We start from the raw sequence: 18,582 nt of genomic DNA, 5'->3' as shown, positions 1-18,582 counted from the left end.
CTCCCTCTCCCGCCTCCATGCACAGCAGCCCAGAATCAACAGGCACAAGGATACTTAAAACACATTAGCCTGCACTGGAGCTGAAAGTACTCTCAGAATCTCACCTAATATCTCTGTTATGTGGTCAAACAATGAAAATGATTCAGAGTCCTTTCTTTACAAGCTACAAAGCTGTGCAGGAAAGATTATACAGCAAAATATCAGAAAAGAGACTAGAAAGGCTAGGAAGAAAGACCAGCGTGGCTTCTGGGAGAAAAGAAAGTTCATCATCTTCTCTTCAAAATTAAGAAATGCAAAAGGTAGGCTGAAATCAGTAATAACCTGCTGACAGCGTGGTTTGTGAGGTTATGGGATTGTCTTCCAATGGAAGAGTTAGAAGGCCTGTTACTGGGGCCTGAGCTCAAGAAGTTATTTGAACAAATATAGCCTCTTTTTTGGTTGACAATTATCCATAAACAGAGTTTGATTTCTACAGATTTGTTATTTATTCAAAATGTTATGGATAGTCCATGCAAACATCTCAGCTTGTTGGTTGCCTCTGAACTGTACATTGCTATCGCTTTGAGGAGTCCTAATTTACTGTTTGTGCTTGTAGCAGGGTGAATGCCCGCTCCAGCCCTGAAAGGGTTAGAAAAGCCCGGTAGAGGGCTGGGGCTGTAAATAGCAAAACCCCAGCTGATTGGGGAAGTGGCTGCAGCTGGGGCCACGCCCCAAACTGAGCCACTTAGCCTTATAAGAAGGCCAGGGTAGCCAGAAGCAGAGGAGTCTCCCTCTGACTGGAGAGAGAGACAGGCCTGGCTGCAGGGAGCTCACCCGGGGACCTAGAGTGAGGTAGGGCTGGGGAAAGGCCTTGGGGGCTGGGAAGCCCTAGGCCAGCAACTTCCCAGGTTGCAGGGCCTGGTCCTATGCCCAAATAGGTATTGGGATTGCCCAGGGGCAGCCTGAGGGTGGGTAAAGGCAGTCAGTCCAAACCCCTTGTTGCTAGTGATGATTGGCTGATAGACTGCAGTCTGCCCTAGGGCGTGGGGGCTAGATGGTGACTGGCAGTAGCGGCAACTGAAGCGACATTGGGATGGGGGTGGAGGTTCCCCTGGGTGGGGAGACCCAGAAAGAGAGTGGGGTACTGCCAGGGGGGTAGCACCTAAGCTAAGGGCACCGGGGTCCGGGAGAGATACAGGAGCCAACGACAGGTGGGACATCTGGCCTGTAGAGGGCGCTCTGGATGCTGATGAGCTAATTCCCTAGATGACCAGCAGGAGGTGCCGCAGGGGTGAGTCCATGCCTGATCACAGTGCTATGTGATCAGTCACCTGAAGCCCATGTTATTTTTTCCATGGTCCTTGAATAACTCCTAAACTCAAATTTTCAAGATGAAAGCACAAACACCTCTGGTGCAAAAACTAATCAAAATATATGCTTCCAATTCCCCTTTCTGCTAACAGTCTTGTGAATGGTATTTGAGACAAGAATCATCAGAGGGATTGTGAATAGTGTCAGAGAATTTATCATTTTTATTCAAATGAATGCTGAAATACTCTTTGATAGAATTCATCAGCTCTATTTGGGACACTTAAAACTAGACTGGGCACAGCCCTAGAAATTATACTGTAGGGGGAAAAAACTACACTTGTTGGGCATGATAGAAAATGATGTGAAAAGAACCTATAATTCAGAGTTTAAGGCCAGAAGGGATCATTAGATCATCCAGTCTGATCTCCTGTATATCACAGGCCCTTAAATTTCACCCAGTTACTCCTGTATTGAGCCCAATAACTGTGTTTCACAAAACAACTTGCAGAAAAGCATCCAGTCTTGATGTGAAGACATCAAGAGATGGAGGAGAATTCGCTGCTTCCTTTGGTAGTTTGTTCCAATTGCTAATAACCCTCATTGCTAAAATATTGTGCCTTATTTCCAAATAGAATTTGTCTGGCATATGCAGAGGTAAACCCAACTCCCTCCTCTCCTGTTTATACGTCTGAGGATTGCATTAGCCTTTTTTGCCATAGCATCGCAATGGGAGCTCACATGAGTTGCTCGTCTACTGTGATGACAGCCCTGTGCTTTTCACAAATGCAAGGTAACATGAAATAAAATAAAAGTCAGTGTATAAAGAGAAATAAAACAAAAAATTCACCCTAGAGTGGAGGCTCCAACAATTCCTCTCTGTGGGGCTGGGCCCAGTTCCCCACTCTGGGCACTGTGATGTGGCACGGGGTTGCAGCACCATTCAGGTTTGGCCTGGTCAGCCCCCTTTTTTCCATCATGCTAGCATATTGTACAGCCCCATGTACAGTTGGTTTACTGCATAAAACAGCTAGTTTTGCAAAAAGAAAATAGACAATATTTGACTCAATCAGAAGTTAGGATCTTTGGGAAGGAAAGAAACTCCTATCACGAGGGGTGTGTATCGGATTCATTCCCGTTCTTTGTAAACACTACAGATAGAGTAGGCTCAATTCCAGCTCTAAGGAATCTTATCTCTAACTTTTAACACTACACTGTATTGAACGTGTGCGCACCCAATAAAGGCAGACTCAAAACTTATCACCCCAAACTAGTCCCGTTGAATCCTTCGTAGTGAGAAATACACATACTGGAGCATATGTGGTAATTACATACAGATGTGATTATTTGAAAAATAATCATAGCAAATAATTGTCACTTCCTTGTTTAGAAACCACTAATTTAAAACATGTGCATGCTGACCTAACCTCACCAACACACTTTTCTCTCATTTTAAGGGGGCTTTCACACAGTTATCTTTTCCACAAAGACTAACTCTTTGTTCTCTTGTTGCAATTTTTCATTTCAAACTGTTGTTCTTCTCAGAAGCGTGTTCCACGTTGGCTTCTGCTTTGCAACACTTGCCATGACAAGCCACGTTAGGAAAGCAGGGTGGGAGGATACAAATTGTGATACCATTTATTTCAGAAATTCCAGTGACAGTGGTTTAAATTAACGAGGAGCAGTGTGTTCTTCCAGACACACAGTGCACACAGATACTTTCAGTCAGAGCAACCATAAGCTAGAGTAAGAGAACAACAAAACAAGAGCAAAGGCTCCATGAGACAGAACATAATGTGTGTTTTCTCTCAAAAGTTTTAATTGAACCCTGAGAACAAAACAGTTGCTGAATTGTGCACACAAGGAATGTGCCTAGGGCCAGACTAGGGGTTCCTTCTTCACACTGGTGAGCAAATATTGCTATGAGATAACTCAAGGGAGTAAGGTGTTTGCAACATGGTCCTTATTAAAGGTACAGCACACCAAAGGTACAGCACACAATCTTTAGAGGCATCCAGGGCTGGATTTACACCTTATATGTCCCTAGGCACAGCATCTTTAGTGCCTCTCCCCTCCCCCCGCCCCACAGCTGATCTTCATGTTTTCTATAATTTTAACTCACTTTTAACTTTTAGGCTTCCCTAGAATACTGGTGCCCCCTAGGCACGTGCCTACTGTGCCTATTTGGAGGCATCACAGTTTCATGGCTACGTGTTCAAGAAGAAATAGAATACATGTGAACAGAGACAGCCCCAAATCAAACCCCCACATAGAGACACTCCCAAATTTTGGGGCTGTTTAAGATTCAGACATACAATTACAGCCCCTATCTTCATAATAGGCCAAATCAGAAATCAAATACAGCTGAAGGAGTATCAGGCCCCCAATTTCTCCCACTTACACCAGTAGGAATCAGGAGCAATTCCATCTAAATTAATGAAGTTACATCAGTGTAAACAGGAGTATCAGGGACTATATTTTATTCAACGGTAATCATTAAAATAGTAAATTTCTAAGGTTGCATATGCTGTGTAGCAGTGTTTACTTTAAAGAATATTTGTTTATCTGTACTAAAAAATGTCCAGCCTAGCCTTCAAACCATATCATTTAGGTTCTCAGTCAAGTATTGGTGTGGAGATTTTGAAAAAATAGCAAGATTCGTGATGAGTGTTTATGTAAAAAGCAAAGTTTACTTTCTAGCTTCCCCTCAGAATCTGTAGTGTAATGTTTATAGTGGGTGGCCAACATGTAATACAATGTGATGATTGTGAACAATTAGCATTTTATCTAAGTATTACAACCTTCTGTAATATTGATATTGTGATAAATGTAGAGAGAGGCTGTCATCTGGAATCAAGGCTTGTGCAGTTTTTCCCTCTATACCACAGAATACATCAGAAATCACAGTGATTTCATCAAGTAACCAGAAATATAGTTACACGTTTGCAAACCTCATCAACTCTGTATTACATTTTACATTATTCAATACGGAGGCTAGCCACTCAATCCCTCTGGAACCCTCAGACTGTCTGGAGAGTCCCCATAAAGAATTTGGCATTTGGGAAGAAGAGGGGTACCCTAGATAGCACTCCGCCACACGCTGGTGGAGAGGTTGAAACATGCTCCCTTACTCTGCACCTTGTCCTGTGGTGAGGGCTATAGTGCCCTCACCCTGCCTTTTCCTGCCCCCTTTTGGACAGGTAGCATATATGGGGGCACTAGCAGGGTCTGCACTCCTCAGCCATGTGGTGGCAGCCCTCTGTGTAAAGCACAAGATTCAAGGGACTCCTTGGGGCCTCCTCCTGTTGTGCATCCCCCCAGGGCCTATCACAGTCTGGCCTGTTACTGCGTGCAGCGTGGTAAGAGCAATGCTCCAGGAGAGGGCATGCTTCCCCCGCAAAATACTTCAAACATTTTTGCCAGCTCTGATCTAGAAAAACTTTCTCCTGTAGTCTACCAAGGTAGCTTCAAAGTGCAAGTTTCACCCATATCCCAATGAGAGGAAAATGTATTTTTCTGAGAGAAACCCACAGGGAAATCCTACTGCTGTAGTTGAAATTCCTAGTGCCTACAGTCTAGCTCCAAGCTGGAATTCTCATGAATATCCCTCAGATGGTGCAGGATACAAACAAGGGGCAAGACGTGCAGCTCCATTGACTTCAGTGGAGCAACACCAATTCATACCAGCTGAGAATCTGGCCCAAACAATACACATGTTATTCTTTGTTTAAAAAAATGCTGCTTAGTTGGCTTAGTCATCAATGAGACATTATAGTTTTCCAATACAGGGCTCAAGTTTCCATAACAATTTTATGTTTTTAAATGTGTCATTTAAACAGTTCCATTAGGAAGAAGTGTTTCAGCCAGTCTAGTCTACAAAGACACTTCTAGTTTCTGAATAACATGGATGATGTTTCATATTAAATAAGTTCTCTTTGAAATGTAATGTATACACCTAGACCTAAAGCTATGACAACTTGGGTCCAAAGAGTCCATAAGCCAAAGAGACGTTCCTCTGACAAAGTATTTAGGATGTTCAGATCAATACAATGTAATCTGATTTCATTAGGAAGCTCATTGTTCTCTCTACAGAAGGAGAGAAATGGACGGAAAGTCGTCTTGTCAAAATTTTGTCAGAAGAAGGGGAGTTAAACCAACATGGAATCACCCTCTTCTCTCCAACTCCATAAAACCCACTACATATGACCTCTTCATTCTTTGTTGCCGCTGTTTCAGTGCAAGGGGAAAGTGTCGCATCTTCTTCTACTCCTTACCTGAAGAATGAAATCCTGTCTCAACTGAAATCAAACCTTTCCCTACACCAAGGATATTGTAGGCCCAGGTGGTGGTAGGGAGCCAACAGACCACAGGGAACTGTATTTCTGGTCTAGTGAAATCAGTGGGATCAAACCATCACCAGTGACACAGAGGAGATTATGAAAGCTAAAATTTCCCAATGCTGTGGATTGTTCCACAGCAGAATACATTCCCTCACTCTGCACCCTATCAAGTGTGAAGGGATGTGGTGTCCACACCCTGCTTCTCCTAATCTCTCGATACCAAAAAATGAATTAATCATTAAGATCAGGCTTTATCACACCTCCTCCCCCACCCCACGCGCGCGCACACACACACACAGTCATAAAATAATTATTATTTGGAGGTAACAATACATAAATAAGTCAAAATAAGTTAAATATTTCATTCAGAATGTTTACTGAATAACTGTACTGCTCATGCACTCCTCGATGTCTACATCGCAAAAAAACTAACACGAGAGCTCAACTGACTTGGGCTCACGATACAGGGCTAAAAAGCAGCAGTGTAGCCATTTGGCCTTCAGCCAGAGCCCTGGCTCTGAGACCCACGCACCTTGCTGGGTTTCAGAGCCCAAACGTCTCCGCTGCTATTCTGAGCCCTGTAGCACGAGCATCTGTCAGTTGCCCCGGGCTCTGAGAGTCTCAACCTCGGGTCTTTTGCAGCAGTATACGCACTATTAGATGCTTTTTCAGAGCTAACTTAAAACTATACATGAGCTGCCCTTTTCTCCCTCAATCTCACTGAAGCAACCAGCAGTTCAAGCTGCTTGAGTCTTCTTCCCCGCCCCCACATTTCCTAATCAAACCAGCTACAGGCTTGTGTCAGAAAAAGGCAACCAAAAAGCACAATACAAAAAACTCTATCAATCATACTGCAGCATGAGACCATGTTGCATGTGTTTGTGTTTATCTTGTTATGAATGTTCTGGCATCTTACTTTTCAACAGTTAAGTCCCATGTGTGCAACTGGTTCAATTTCTCACAAGCTCAATAGTGTAAATTTTAACACTCCTTTAGGTTGGGGTTCACTCTACAAGCAACAGAGCTCACTTACACTTTCTCAGAGAGGTAAGGACAGTGGGCTTACAAAAAGCTTCTTCACCTCATCTCATCCACAGAACGAACAATTTACTTCAGATCTTGGAGCAAAACCATGGGAATGCTAAAGACACTATAAGAAAGTGCACTGTGCTTTTTGCTAAACGTTTTACTTAGCAGAGTTGATTTTCCCATTACTTAAATAACACAGCAAAGCTAGGTTTAAAAATTAAACCTATAACCTGTATGTAAACAGAGAGATAAAAATGGCATTTTTATTTATAAAACTTTTTGTGGTTTACCCACCACAAACTGATTTTTAGAAGCCAATACATGCAATATATTCTAGAAATGGTTCCTCTTCAATGAACAGTTCAACTGAATTAAGTGTGTGAGAGAGAGAGATCTCGATTCCTACTCACATATTAGTTATGTCTTGGTATTTACTGGGTGACTCTGGGCAAGTCATTTCACCGCCCTCCCTCAGTTTCCCTGGAAGATGGGGATAATACCTCTTTTGTAAACTGCTCTGAGATCTGTGGATAAAAAGCACTAGGATAACCAATAAAAGTTAAGTAATATTATAATACAGTGTTGAATAAGAAATTTCAGTTCAGGTATTGTTCACAATCTGTTTGCTTTGACTATTGCTTATCTGTGATGTGTGACAGATCATCTGATACTGTTTCTGCTCACAGATTGCAACTTTTTAAAAGTTGAATAACAAAATGAAAAATGCCAGACCGATAAGTAACAGTGACCAGTGAATACTCAATCATGCACAAATACACTTGTTTCCATGGGAATATGGATATTTATATGAACAGCAGCCATTTATCAAACATTTATGAGAATCAAAACCAGAATGCTTATTAGCAGAGAACAGTTGGGGATTGAAATGGTTGAACCAAACACCTATATAGAATTCCAACACGTTTATGAACATTTTCCAGTTTTCGAATGGCACTAGTAAACACAGAACCAAGTTCATTCCGGGTGCAAGCCCTTTAACTTCAGTGGAGTTACTTCTGTAATTAATTATACCAGTAAAGACAGGTAAAGGTCACCAAGAGTCATCTCAATGTGATTTCAAGTGGCTGAGATATTATCCTGCCCCCTAAACTGCTGAGGTTTATCATGGAAGCCACATTGTCATTTTACCAAAGCAGCACTGCTTTCTTTTCATCCTGGACTACTGTGCTAAGGTCACTTCTGCAGCTCTAAGTCAGGGGAGAATCTATCATTTCCATATCTAAAATTCACCATGAAGTGTGTCACTTTCTGGCTCCCTTTTTCTGACATCTTCAGCCAACTCCTCTCCTTTAAGACTCTCACTCCTATTTCTCTTATCAGCTTTTGTTTAGCTCATATTTCCCTTGGTCTGAGATGCTCTTCACTCTGTCATTACCCTCCACTATCCTCCCACAGAATAGCCATTCCTGGGCAGCCTTTCATCTCCCCTGCTCTCTTTAACTTGAGCTGCTGGTAATTTATAGACAATAGTTGCTTTCAGCAGAACTGAGCTATTAGGCATAGCACAACATGTGTTGGGGGACATCTACAGGCTGATTTCTGCCACAGAAAGTTAACTAAGATGAACTACTGAGCTAATCAAGGCCATCCCACAATCATACCTTGAACTATCTTGAAAAAGAATGTCATCACTCCAAAAATAAGACTATAGACCCCCAACTCTATTCTTCATGCTAGATTATCTAAATGCAGCTATTTATTTCCATTAAAATAATTTCCTTCTAACTATATTTTAACCACACGCACATTTTTCAAAACAAAAATGTGATCCATTTTAGACTACTTTCGTATAGCTAATGCCTCTTTTGTCTGAGTAGTTTTGGTCATTTGGAGGCTGCATGACAGAGTGCAAGAGATACTCTGACCTCCAAAATCAAAGCACAGCACAGTGGTATGTTGTCAGCAAGTAGAGGGATTAAGTAGATCTGATAGTGCAGAACAAATGGCTAAAAGGATGATTAGTAGAGCTGGGCAAAGTAACTTTGATGGACCCATATTCCACTGGAATATGCAGTTCCGTTGATATCAATGTGCTTTGCAAAACCAGGTTGATTCCACCAGAATTTTGTTTAAGAAGGAAACCAGAAGAAAGGTCCAACAATGCCAAAAGTCCCATTTTGACATTTTCAGAATGATACATCTCATTTATTTTTGTTTCAAAATGACCTTCCATTTTGAAATTGATTTTGTATTACGTTATGATTATATTACAATACAAAAAGCCTGAAATCAAAATTACACATTTTGATCGACCCCCACATTTTTTGTTTTCCTTTGTGTGAGAATTTCAAGATGTCGAGTTCTCTCCAAGTCAGAACAAAGCAACATTTTGAAATCCTTCACAAAATGGATCCTCCATCTTCCACACAGCTCTAACTATTAATCCTTGATGTTTTTACAAGCGCAAGCAATCTAAGCAAGTAAGGATGGCCTCGTAAACAAGGTACCAACCTGGGACACAGGAGACCTGTTCTGAGCTGGGCCACAGATTCTCTACCTGACCATGGGTAAGTCACTTAATCTCTCATCTGACTCAGATCCCCATATGTAAAATGGAGATACTTCCCTACATCACAAGGGTTTTGCAAAGATAAAATCCATTCATGATTGTGAGGCACTCAGTTTCTACAGTGACAAGGGCCATGTAAGTAAAAAGAGAGAAATACTATATAAGGTACAGCCTATGGAGTGTATCACATTTAAGGCATGTTTTACAAGATTCCATAAGACATATATGTATAGCCAACTTTTTATGTCTTCCATCCCAAATAAATGTTTATATCTATTTTTCTTGGCATCTGTTTTTCTCCTTTTGATTCTCTCCCTTCACAAGATCTCTTCATACCCTTAGCATCCAATATTGTTCTTGGAAAGGAATTCTAAGTTAAACAGGACAATCCAGTCAAGGAATTCTGTGGAGTGAAAATGCGATCAAATGCATGGAGTCTTGCTGTAGCTTTTCCTGTGACTTGCATATCATCTTTATGGTAGTAATTTCCCCCATGTCAGAATATGGTCTGTCCTTTTTATACCTCATAGAGTTTAAGGCCAGAAGAGACCATTGTGATAATCTTGTAATGTGCAGCAGATCAGACAGGACATAGAACCTCACCCATCAACGCCTGTAATACACCCCTAACCTCTGGCTGAGTTACTGAAGCCTTCAAATCATGGTTTCAAGACTTCAAGTTATACCACTTACACTAATTTAAACCTGCAAGTGATCTGTGCACCATGCTGCAGAGGAAGGCAAAAAAAAAACCCAGGGTCTCTGCCAGTCTGACCCAGGGGGAAATTCCTTCCTGACCCCAAATATGGCTTAGTTAGACCCTGAGCATGGGAGAAAGACCCACCAGCCAGATACCTGGGAAAGAACTCTCTGCAGTAACTCAGAGCCTTCCCCAAATTTCTAGGCCACTTTCTCCAACTCCACCTCCTGTTTACTTGTGCTTCCACTCTATCCATAACTGCAACATCTATAAAGCTTCTGCTGGGAGACTGGCCAAAGAGTCTTCTCTGTTGTTACTCATGCACCTAGGATCAAGTGAGCAGTTCTTACTAGAGACAATGTCTTCTTTGTTATTCCCTCACTTTTTGAGCACCTAATGAGTTTCCCCACTGTACAAAACAGAAGGGGACAGGGGGGACCAATTTAATGGGAGTACTATCTAAATTGCACTAGACTGTAAGCAACAATGGTTGGAGATTTAGGGTTAGTTTTATGCTGGCGTTTTGGGGTGTGAGGTTTTTGGATGAGGGGTGAGATGGGGTTGAGAATGGAAGGCCAAAACACCAAAAATTGATATTTTTTCTGAATATTTGAAAATGTGGCTGAGGGTAAGTTTTCATTACCAACAAATGAATACAACAACGCCATTGAATCTTCCTTTCTGCAAGTGCCCATATCGGACTTCCAGCATGAGTGCAGCTGCATTGGTTTTAAGCCACAGTGTAAACAGGGTTCAGGTGTTTTTGGCGGATCTTTATAGTGACTATATTTAACACTGGTATGCTGTACTATTGCCAGCATCTGGTTACACATTTTTCAAGCATAGATAAGGTGTCCCTTCACCCAAGCAGAATCCCATGCACTTCGAGGGGCTCCAGGTAGGTGCAGGTTCTTCCCATGTTGAGTCACTTAAAGAATCAGGATCTTCGATTGTAAGCTATTTGAGGTAGGGACTTCATCTTTTTGTTTAAGAACCAGCTGCAATGCCAGGGTTATTTTCCTGAATCCTGTCCTTTTCAAGCACTGGAGCTCTGCTAAAGACATCAAGGACACAGCTTTGATAAGCAGGATGAAGTGTGCTCCTGTAAGACTCCCGCAGCAGTAGGTTTGTGCAAGCTGTTTGGGCTATTTTGATTATGGCAAAAGTTTAATGAAATGCTCCTGTTTTAAACCATTTCTGTGTGGGACTGCAAGACAAAGAAATGCAAAATAACTTTCACTTGGTATTCAAGTGCCTCTCCACTTCTAGTAGACATGGCTAGATTACTGTACAAATCTTTTGGAATTTTCCCAAGAATGCTCTAAACATTTTGAACCAGCCAAGATGGCACCTCAGAAAATGCATTCAGCTGATATACCTGGACCTGTTCTCACCCAAGAACAAAATGTGCTACAAACACCCAGTGACAACTTGGTAAAACTTTGTAACAAACAAATTTGTTTCTTAGACACACACAAATTAAAAGTAATTTTTGATGTGCTTCAGTTCAGCTTTACAAACACACCATTTATGGTACACTTTATCATGATCAACCCCCTAAGTGATCAAACTCTCTGTGAGGAAATCTCTCCTTTTGAAATTGCAGTACAAAACAGGGTTCTTTCAGAAGCAAAGATCTCCATCTATAAATGAAGCTACATACGGCAAAGTACTTATTTGGCTGGCAATCTGGAAAATGCCGGCATTCTTCAAGAGACGTATGATGAATGTTGCAGGAATGCTGCGAATATGAGAACTATGAAGCTGTTTCTAAACAACTGGATTCCCAGGCACAATATGGCAGCTCAGAAGCTAGTGGCTCACTCAGATTTAAATGGAAAGATCCCATTGATTTTAAACACTGCAAGGTCTTGAAGGCAGAATTTTTTCAGCATCTTTCACTATGAAATAAAACTTAGTTTCTCTTCCATCTAGATGCATATATTTCACTGGCTTCAGGGCATAATACAATATGGCAGAGTTTGTTGTGACTGAGGAGCTCAACAAAGGGGATTGTTGTATATCAATGTCATTGTCAAAGTGATCAACAGTCATTTATTTCATTTCTCCTGCTTGTTTTATCAGAGCACTGCTCATCGCTGGGAGGCCATAGTGTTGAACTAGGTGGGGCAGTGGGTTGTGAAAATGTCCTGGCAGTGTCATAGACCAGCACAAACAGGCAGTTGTGAGGGACTGATGGCAGGCAAATCCTGACAGTCTGAAAACAAAGGAAAAAGGATGCAGCCTATTGTGTTGGAGCAGGGCTGCTCCCAGAGATCAGCCCTGGCCCTGCTACTTTCATTTTTTCCCTTATAAGAGAAGCATCAGACATGACATCAGGCAACATCACCACCGCAATTCTGGCTCTGCCTCCTCTTGGAAAGGAGAGGGAAGTCTGATTTTGGCTGTAAATACACTTTTACAGACTGGAATCAGGTCAGATAGAGGCTTCTAGTCTGGGTAACAGAGAGGCTTACTGGCTGCTGTGAAGCGGAGCAGGCTGCCCAGTGTTTCGCTGTAAATATTGCAATTTATAGATGTCAGATGGTGCAATATATATGCATCAGTGATCTCAAAGGCACATTCAGATGCCAGGCATTTAAAGGGTTAAATGGAGCAATGTTGTTGCATGCCTGAGCAGCTGGAGATGGAAAAGCAACCTCCTGGATACATCTGCATGTAGTGATTTCCAATTATTCCAAGGGGAGCATTTTCCTAAGGGCTCTGTGTAGGTTTAAAGGTGATTCCGATTTGTGATGAAAAACATAGCACCACATTTCTAGAAAAAGGTTCTATTTCCCCTTCTGATCTGAATGGAGCAGGAAAGGGAGCCACTCATCTGTACTGTACTAAATAAGTCTTTGTGCTGCACACCACACACACAGTTGGGAAGCAAGTAAAAGAACCATTCGGCTCGTCCCTCAACTCCAGAAACTACTCCTCTAGTTCAACTGGCAGAGGACGTCACCGTTAGCGCATATTAAGTGCATGCATTAACAGAACATAGCCTTGAGTCAAGAGGCCTGGAACCAATGGTCCATTTAGTCATTGATTGTGTCTAATATTTAATGAGTCAGAGGAAATTTAAAAATAAAACCCATGATTAGAAATGGGCCTGAACCAAACCTCAGATCCAAATCCCACCCAACTTTGGCTTCAGGTCAATGGGACATAGAAACCCACCAGTGTGGAAGCAGAAATCCCAAAACAGAAGAGAAGCTGAAGGATTAACCCACCAGGTTAATTTATACAAAATTCTTTCCATGGAGTTAATTAGGAGTCTCCTAGAGAGGGCTAGCAGATCTTTCTGCTGTTAAATGCACACTGCAGAGACAGTTTCCTCCCCTGACCTGCCACTTATCTTATAGAAATAAAGAGAGGGGCACTCTTATACCTCAGGGGAATAATTCCTCAGTAGTCTAGGTCTCCTTTGGATCTAAAGACCTGGAGAAACCATAAGTAATTGCTGCAGGAAGCTATCTTAGAAGCCTGCAATTGGGGCTAGAACTGGAAGTGCCCACTTATGGCCTCACACAGCTCCACATGGTGGCAGAAGTCAATATTGCAGCCCCGCCCCATGGAATAGAATGGAGATGCTTTCTTTCAATCATTTGTTTGCAGCTTTCTCCATTCTCTACCCCTGAGTGCTCAGCATTTCTGAAAGTCAGGCCACTTAGTTAGGTGCTGAACTTTTTGTTCCTATTTCTGTCAAGTTTTGGCCACAATTGTTGTCCTAATCAAAAAGGAAAAGGAAACAATTCCCACCTATTCAAGCCTCTGCTAAGATAACTGCCTGAGAAAAGATATGGATTGTGCACTAAAGATTAGGCTTTTTCAGGCCTGAGGAAGCCAGTTTTAGAGTGCAGGACCATCCACTGAGAATGCCCTGCCTGCAGCCTCCTCACATTTAAATATATGGTCTGATGGCTAAAGATCCGTAACTGATCTCAGCTTCCACAACATCATGAATGTGAGAGAGGCAGTGAATTTCACCCCATAAGGATTGCATCAGTGGGGCTCATTCTAGGAACAAATCTGGAACAGTATTTTTCAGATCATATTAGCATTAAAACTCCAAGCTGTATATTTCTAGAGGATTACTGCATTTCTCAGGTGGTTGTGGTCACTTGACTTTAAGCCCTGTGCCTTATAAAAAGCTACCTGAGATATGGAGCAAAAGCCCAAAAATGTGCTGCCTGTCATATCTTAATCCTTAAGTGATGTTCACATGCTTTTCATGTGCACAGAGACTGAACCAGGTTCATGTAAGTGGGTGCAGCTCCACTGTGTATTCCTGACTAACCTTTATGCTGGTAAATGCAGTCAAGCAGAAATTGTTTCACCTTGGTATCTATGCCGCTTCTGCCCTCTAGTTTAAGAAACCATTTCTTTGCCTTACTCATTGCAGGTCAAACACTTCAGAGAGCTCTCTCTCTAAGCCCTGAGAACTTCGGGTCACATATAATCAACTCCCTTAGTTAGACCTAAGTAAGAGCAGACTAGAGTTCTAACTCTGATCTCTTCATCTCAATTTCAACTCTTAATTCCCAAAGCCAAACAACCCCTGTTGTTCCACTTTCAAGCATCTTATGAATTTCTCATGTTCTGTTTACAGCTTCCCACAGTGAGAGCCCATCTGTACCTAAAAGTCTCTTGTCCTGGGATCCTCCTTCAAAGCCTGGATATCTATTTATCAAAGAAAGACAAGGTGGGCGAGGTAATATCTTTTATTGGACCAACTTCCGTTGGTGAAAGAGACAAGCATTTGAGCTACACAGAGGTCTCCTTCAGGTCAACATGGCTACAACAACACTGCAAACATCTATTTATCTAGGCATTTATATCACATTCCTCACTGAAGTATCCAAACAGATTATATATGTTCTCATTGAGGAAATCTCAGCTTGCGACTCTAGCTACAAATAGGGTGACCATATTTCCAAAGGGAAAATAGGACACTGCATGGGGCTGAGCCGAGCCCCAGCCCCACATGCAGGGCTTGCCTGAGCCCTGCCACCCAGGGCTGCGGCTGACAGCCTGAGCCCCACCCCTCCCCTGCATAGGGATCACCCAACACCTCCCCCCCGCATGGGGCTCGGGTGAGCCCCACTGTTCAGTCCTGGGGCTAACAGTTTGAGCCTCCCTTCCACCAGCTGGCCAGAGCAAATGGGACAAATACCCAATTGTGCCAAAAAAGTCAAGACATCCAGGACGGGGCTTAAAAAGGGGACTGTCCCGGCCAAAACAGGACATATTGTCACGCTACCTATAAAACAGGCTTTACTTAGGCCTCTTACTGAGTGTACCATGGTCCTTATGTCTCCAGACTATACAGGAAATATACTCCAATAATAAGTTATACAATCTCTTAGAAGAAGTGTTCAAACTTAAATCATTTTAGGTTAACAGCAACACAAAACTATGCAGAAAAATTAATAAGTAAGCTGGTAACAAAAGTTACATTTCAAATGACCTAACATATCTACTGTAGAGCACCTTCAAGTGACATTGAACCATACGCAGTAGAACCAAACATCCACACTGTAACTCTGTTACAGGGATATGGATCAAAGCTAACTCATGGAAAGGAAGGAACGTGTTGCTCCCTATTTACATGTACTATTAAATAGCCCTTTTCTATCCATTCAAAAGATCCTTTTTAGAAAGCAGGACTGAACATGTTTGTGGCTGCTCACCTTTAATCAACACACTTGCAACTTCTCCCATCCCATCAGGATTCCTAGTTATAACACTCACTGTGTCCTATTTATAAAAAAAAAAAAAAAAGTGCCTCTTTGCCTGACATACTGTGACTGTGTGGAGGAGAGATCAAAGGGTTAAGCAGGCTGAATGGGAGATTATATTCTATACAAGTGAAGTCCACCCAGTGTAGCTGTAAGGAAATCACTTTTCTTCATTCCCATATAAGAAACACCTGCAACTGCAGAGTGATTGTATTCAGGCCAAAATAACTACAGCCATTCCTCTTCAGAGACGGGTCAAGTTCAAAAGTCCTTGTCTGAGTAAGTTTTCTGTTGAAGTTGATGGGTGTTTTACTCAAATTGAAAGCCACAGAGTTAAGTCCATGAAAAAACGTAACTATAAATACAGATAGCAAATGTATTTCATAGCTATCTTGGATTTTTAGCCAATAAACCATATTCTTTCATAATAATAATGATTTGTGTGATATACTTATTGCCGTCTCTCCTCAGAGATTTCCTGTCTCTCACTTAAGTGAGAATATTCATTTCTTAGAATTTATTCCTCTGCTCTATTATTCAGTACTAGATTACATACATGGGTGGTCAATTCCTGATGGCCTCACTCATATGAATATACCCAGTGCAGTCATGTTTAAAATTCACATTAAAAAAAATGACATTACAACTTTTAAGTCAGATCAGGACTAGATCTGTTTTTTTCTCTACAGTTTAAGAAAAACAATTCACCCACACTAGCCTGAAAGTTTCTCTACAGTTGCAGGTGTTTTTCATATGAGAGTGGCCTGTGTTCTACATAAAATCAGACTAGAATGTCACAATGATCCCTTCTGCCCTTGGAATTTAGTAATCTGTGACATTCTCTTTATATAACAAATTGTCAGAAGTTGATCCTGATTAGAGAGTGAACTGACCAGTACTATTAGCATTCAATGATTGAAGGACACTTGGAAAATCATAGCGAGCTCTGGCATAGGAAAGAGCTTTCAGGAGTTTGAAGCAGAGAACAAGAGAAAGGAAGAAGAGGTAATATGCTATATGGCCAAAATCTTTTTCATTACAAGAAATGCTCCAAATTTACTTGGATTCTCAAATTCACTATTCTCTTCCACCATCCCCCAGGCTTATTCCACATTCTGTCAAGATAGAAAAAAAGAACCGGGTAGTATGTATGTGTACGTCCACACTCAATTGGATGGCACTACATCATCTGTGTGTCATAGATGAGATATTGCTCATAGCAAAAGGAGATAAGTCAGCGTTGGGAACTCTGGGAAACTGGGAAACTTCTCATTTATTTTTATGAAAGAATACATGGGACTCATTCTCCGCCTCTCCCCTTACAACTTTACTGGGGCAAAGACGTTAACTGCTTTCTGTTCCAGTAGGGAGAAGCCAGAGATCTGATACTTCGGATACATAGAAAACATCACGGACTACTATACAGAGCTGTGCCAGATGCTATGGCACATAGGATATTCATAGACTTTAGTGTCAATAAGTGTTATGTCTATCTTTGTATTCCTGGCTCACTGGGTGGGTTTCCTGTGGAATATGAAATCACTGGGAGTGGTGGTGATTACTGCAGAAGCCCAATGCCAGTTATGCCGACACCCAGCCTTTGAAGCTTCACCCCCTGGGGAAAGGGGCATTGACTGGTTTTTCTCTCTTTCAGGAGGCCTGGGGACAAAGGTCCCAAACTGTATAAAAAGTGTCAGCCTGAACTGACTCAGGGTCCCTCAGTTGATCCACAACCTGACATGAGATTCTAACCAAGACGGCAAACACTCCTAGAAGAGTCTGAAGGACTTTGGAACCTGCTAGAGTCTCCATGTGGAAGATGGATGACATCTGATAAGTGTAGCATGCGAGCAGACTGGCTGTTTTATTATATGATTTCTCTGGAATGCTTTTCCCCCCCAAATAAATGTACTGTGCTTTGTGAAAACTGCTGGTAACTGGTAAGCACTGTCTATAGCCCCTGGGAGAGAGCAAAACTTCAGGCACTGGACTAAAGTCCAACCTCCAGGGATAAGTACAGTGAATTGCAGGGGACTGCAGCCCTGAAATTGGTCCAGAGGGAGAGAAATGCAGGTTAATGCCCAAAGAGAGGTGACAGCTGGTTACATGAGCCCTGACTTTGGGGGGACATAGAGGAACTGAGATGCAGTTAACCCTGGAAGTATGACAGCAACAATACTGATTTTCCTCAGAGAACACTGAGTACATTAGCTGCCAGAGTAAAAACAAGAAATTATAACAAAGAAAGATGGAGATTTATTTTTGCAGCCAGCAGTGTATAGGCAGTAATAACAGTGTGTGTGCTAATTATTGAAAGATTTATCTCCATCTTTCTGGAGTGATACTACAGAGACAGAGCTGATGGATGGCAATTCCAGTACACAAGGAAGAATTTATTTGTTTAGTTACTGAATGCAATAAATTAAGATTGCACATTATTTCAGTCCTAGGGAAAATGTGATTTGTTGCATTTACGTTTTCAAAAGCATGTTCATAAAGAGCCAGCTCGATAGCCTAGTAACAGAACTATTCACTGCCAAGCAGGCCTAAATCCCAGGCTGGACAACATGGTTGGGAGTGGTGGGAAGGCATGGGGTGAGTAAACTTAACTTGCTCAATGGAAATGCCTGTTAAACAATGGGAGTAACATTAACTGCTTTGAAGGAAGTTTGATTCAGCCGTCACAGAGAGTCATTGCAACATTAGGTGTGTGTGTATGAATAGCAAAATTTACAGGAGTGGAAATATACCAGGAACCTTCAACTCTGCATCCCATTTACTTCATCCTAGATTCCACGATCTAGCTGTGCTGTGTCTACCCAAAAATGCCCAGATTATGAGTGTGCAGCTACTGTATATTCAGCTCTGCCACAGTAGCCCGTCAGTGGCAGAACACATGATGGGTAAGGAGCTATAGTAGAAGCACTGAGCACCTATACATCAAACTGAAGT

At 41.9% G+C, this 18,582-nt stretch overlaps 1 long non-coding RNA gene across 2 annotated transcripts; it reads left to right on the top strand.

The window, feature by feature from the left end:
- Positions 1 to 704: 704 nt before the first annotated feature.
- Positions 705 to 17,656, top strand: LOC135981173 (uncharacterized). Of its 2 annotated transcripts, none has more exons than XR_010598134.1 (4): positions 705 to 831; positions 9,080 to 9,184; positions 14,502 to 14,594; positions 17,285 to 17,656. It is a non-coding gene; the product is annotated as an uncharacterized LOC135981173 (long non-coding RNA). The 2 variants fall into 2 exon arrangements; XR_010598135.1 differs by having other exon boundaries at positions 14,502 to 14,603.
- Positions 17,657 to 18,582: the final 926 nt, after the last annotated feature.

The sequence above is a fragment of the Chrysemys picta genome, chromosome 2 (assembly GCF_011386835.1).
Source record: "Chrysemys picta bellii isolate R12L10 chromosome 2, ASM1138683v2, whole genome shotgun sequence".
NCBI classification, from domain to species: Eukaryota; Metazoa; Chordata; order Testudines; family Emydidae; genus Chrysemys; species Chrysemys picta.
The sequence above is the reverse complement of the archived record's forward strand: the minus strand, read 5'-3'. Positions and strand labels throughout refer to the sequence as shown.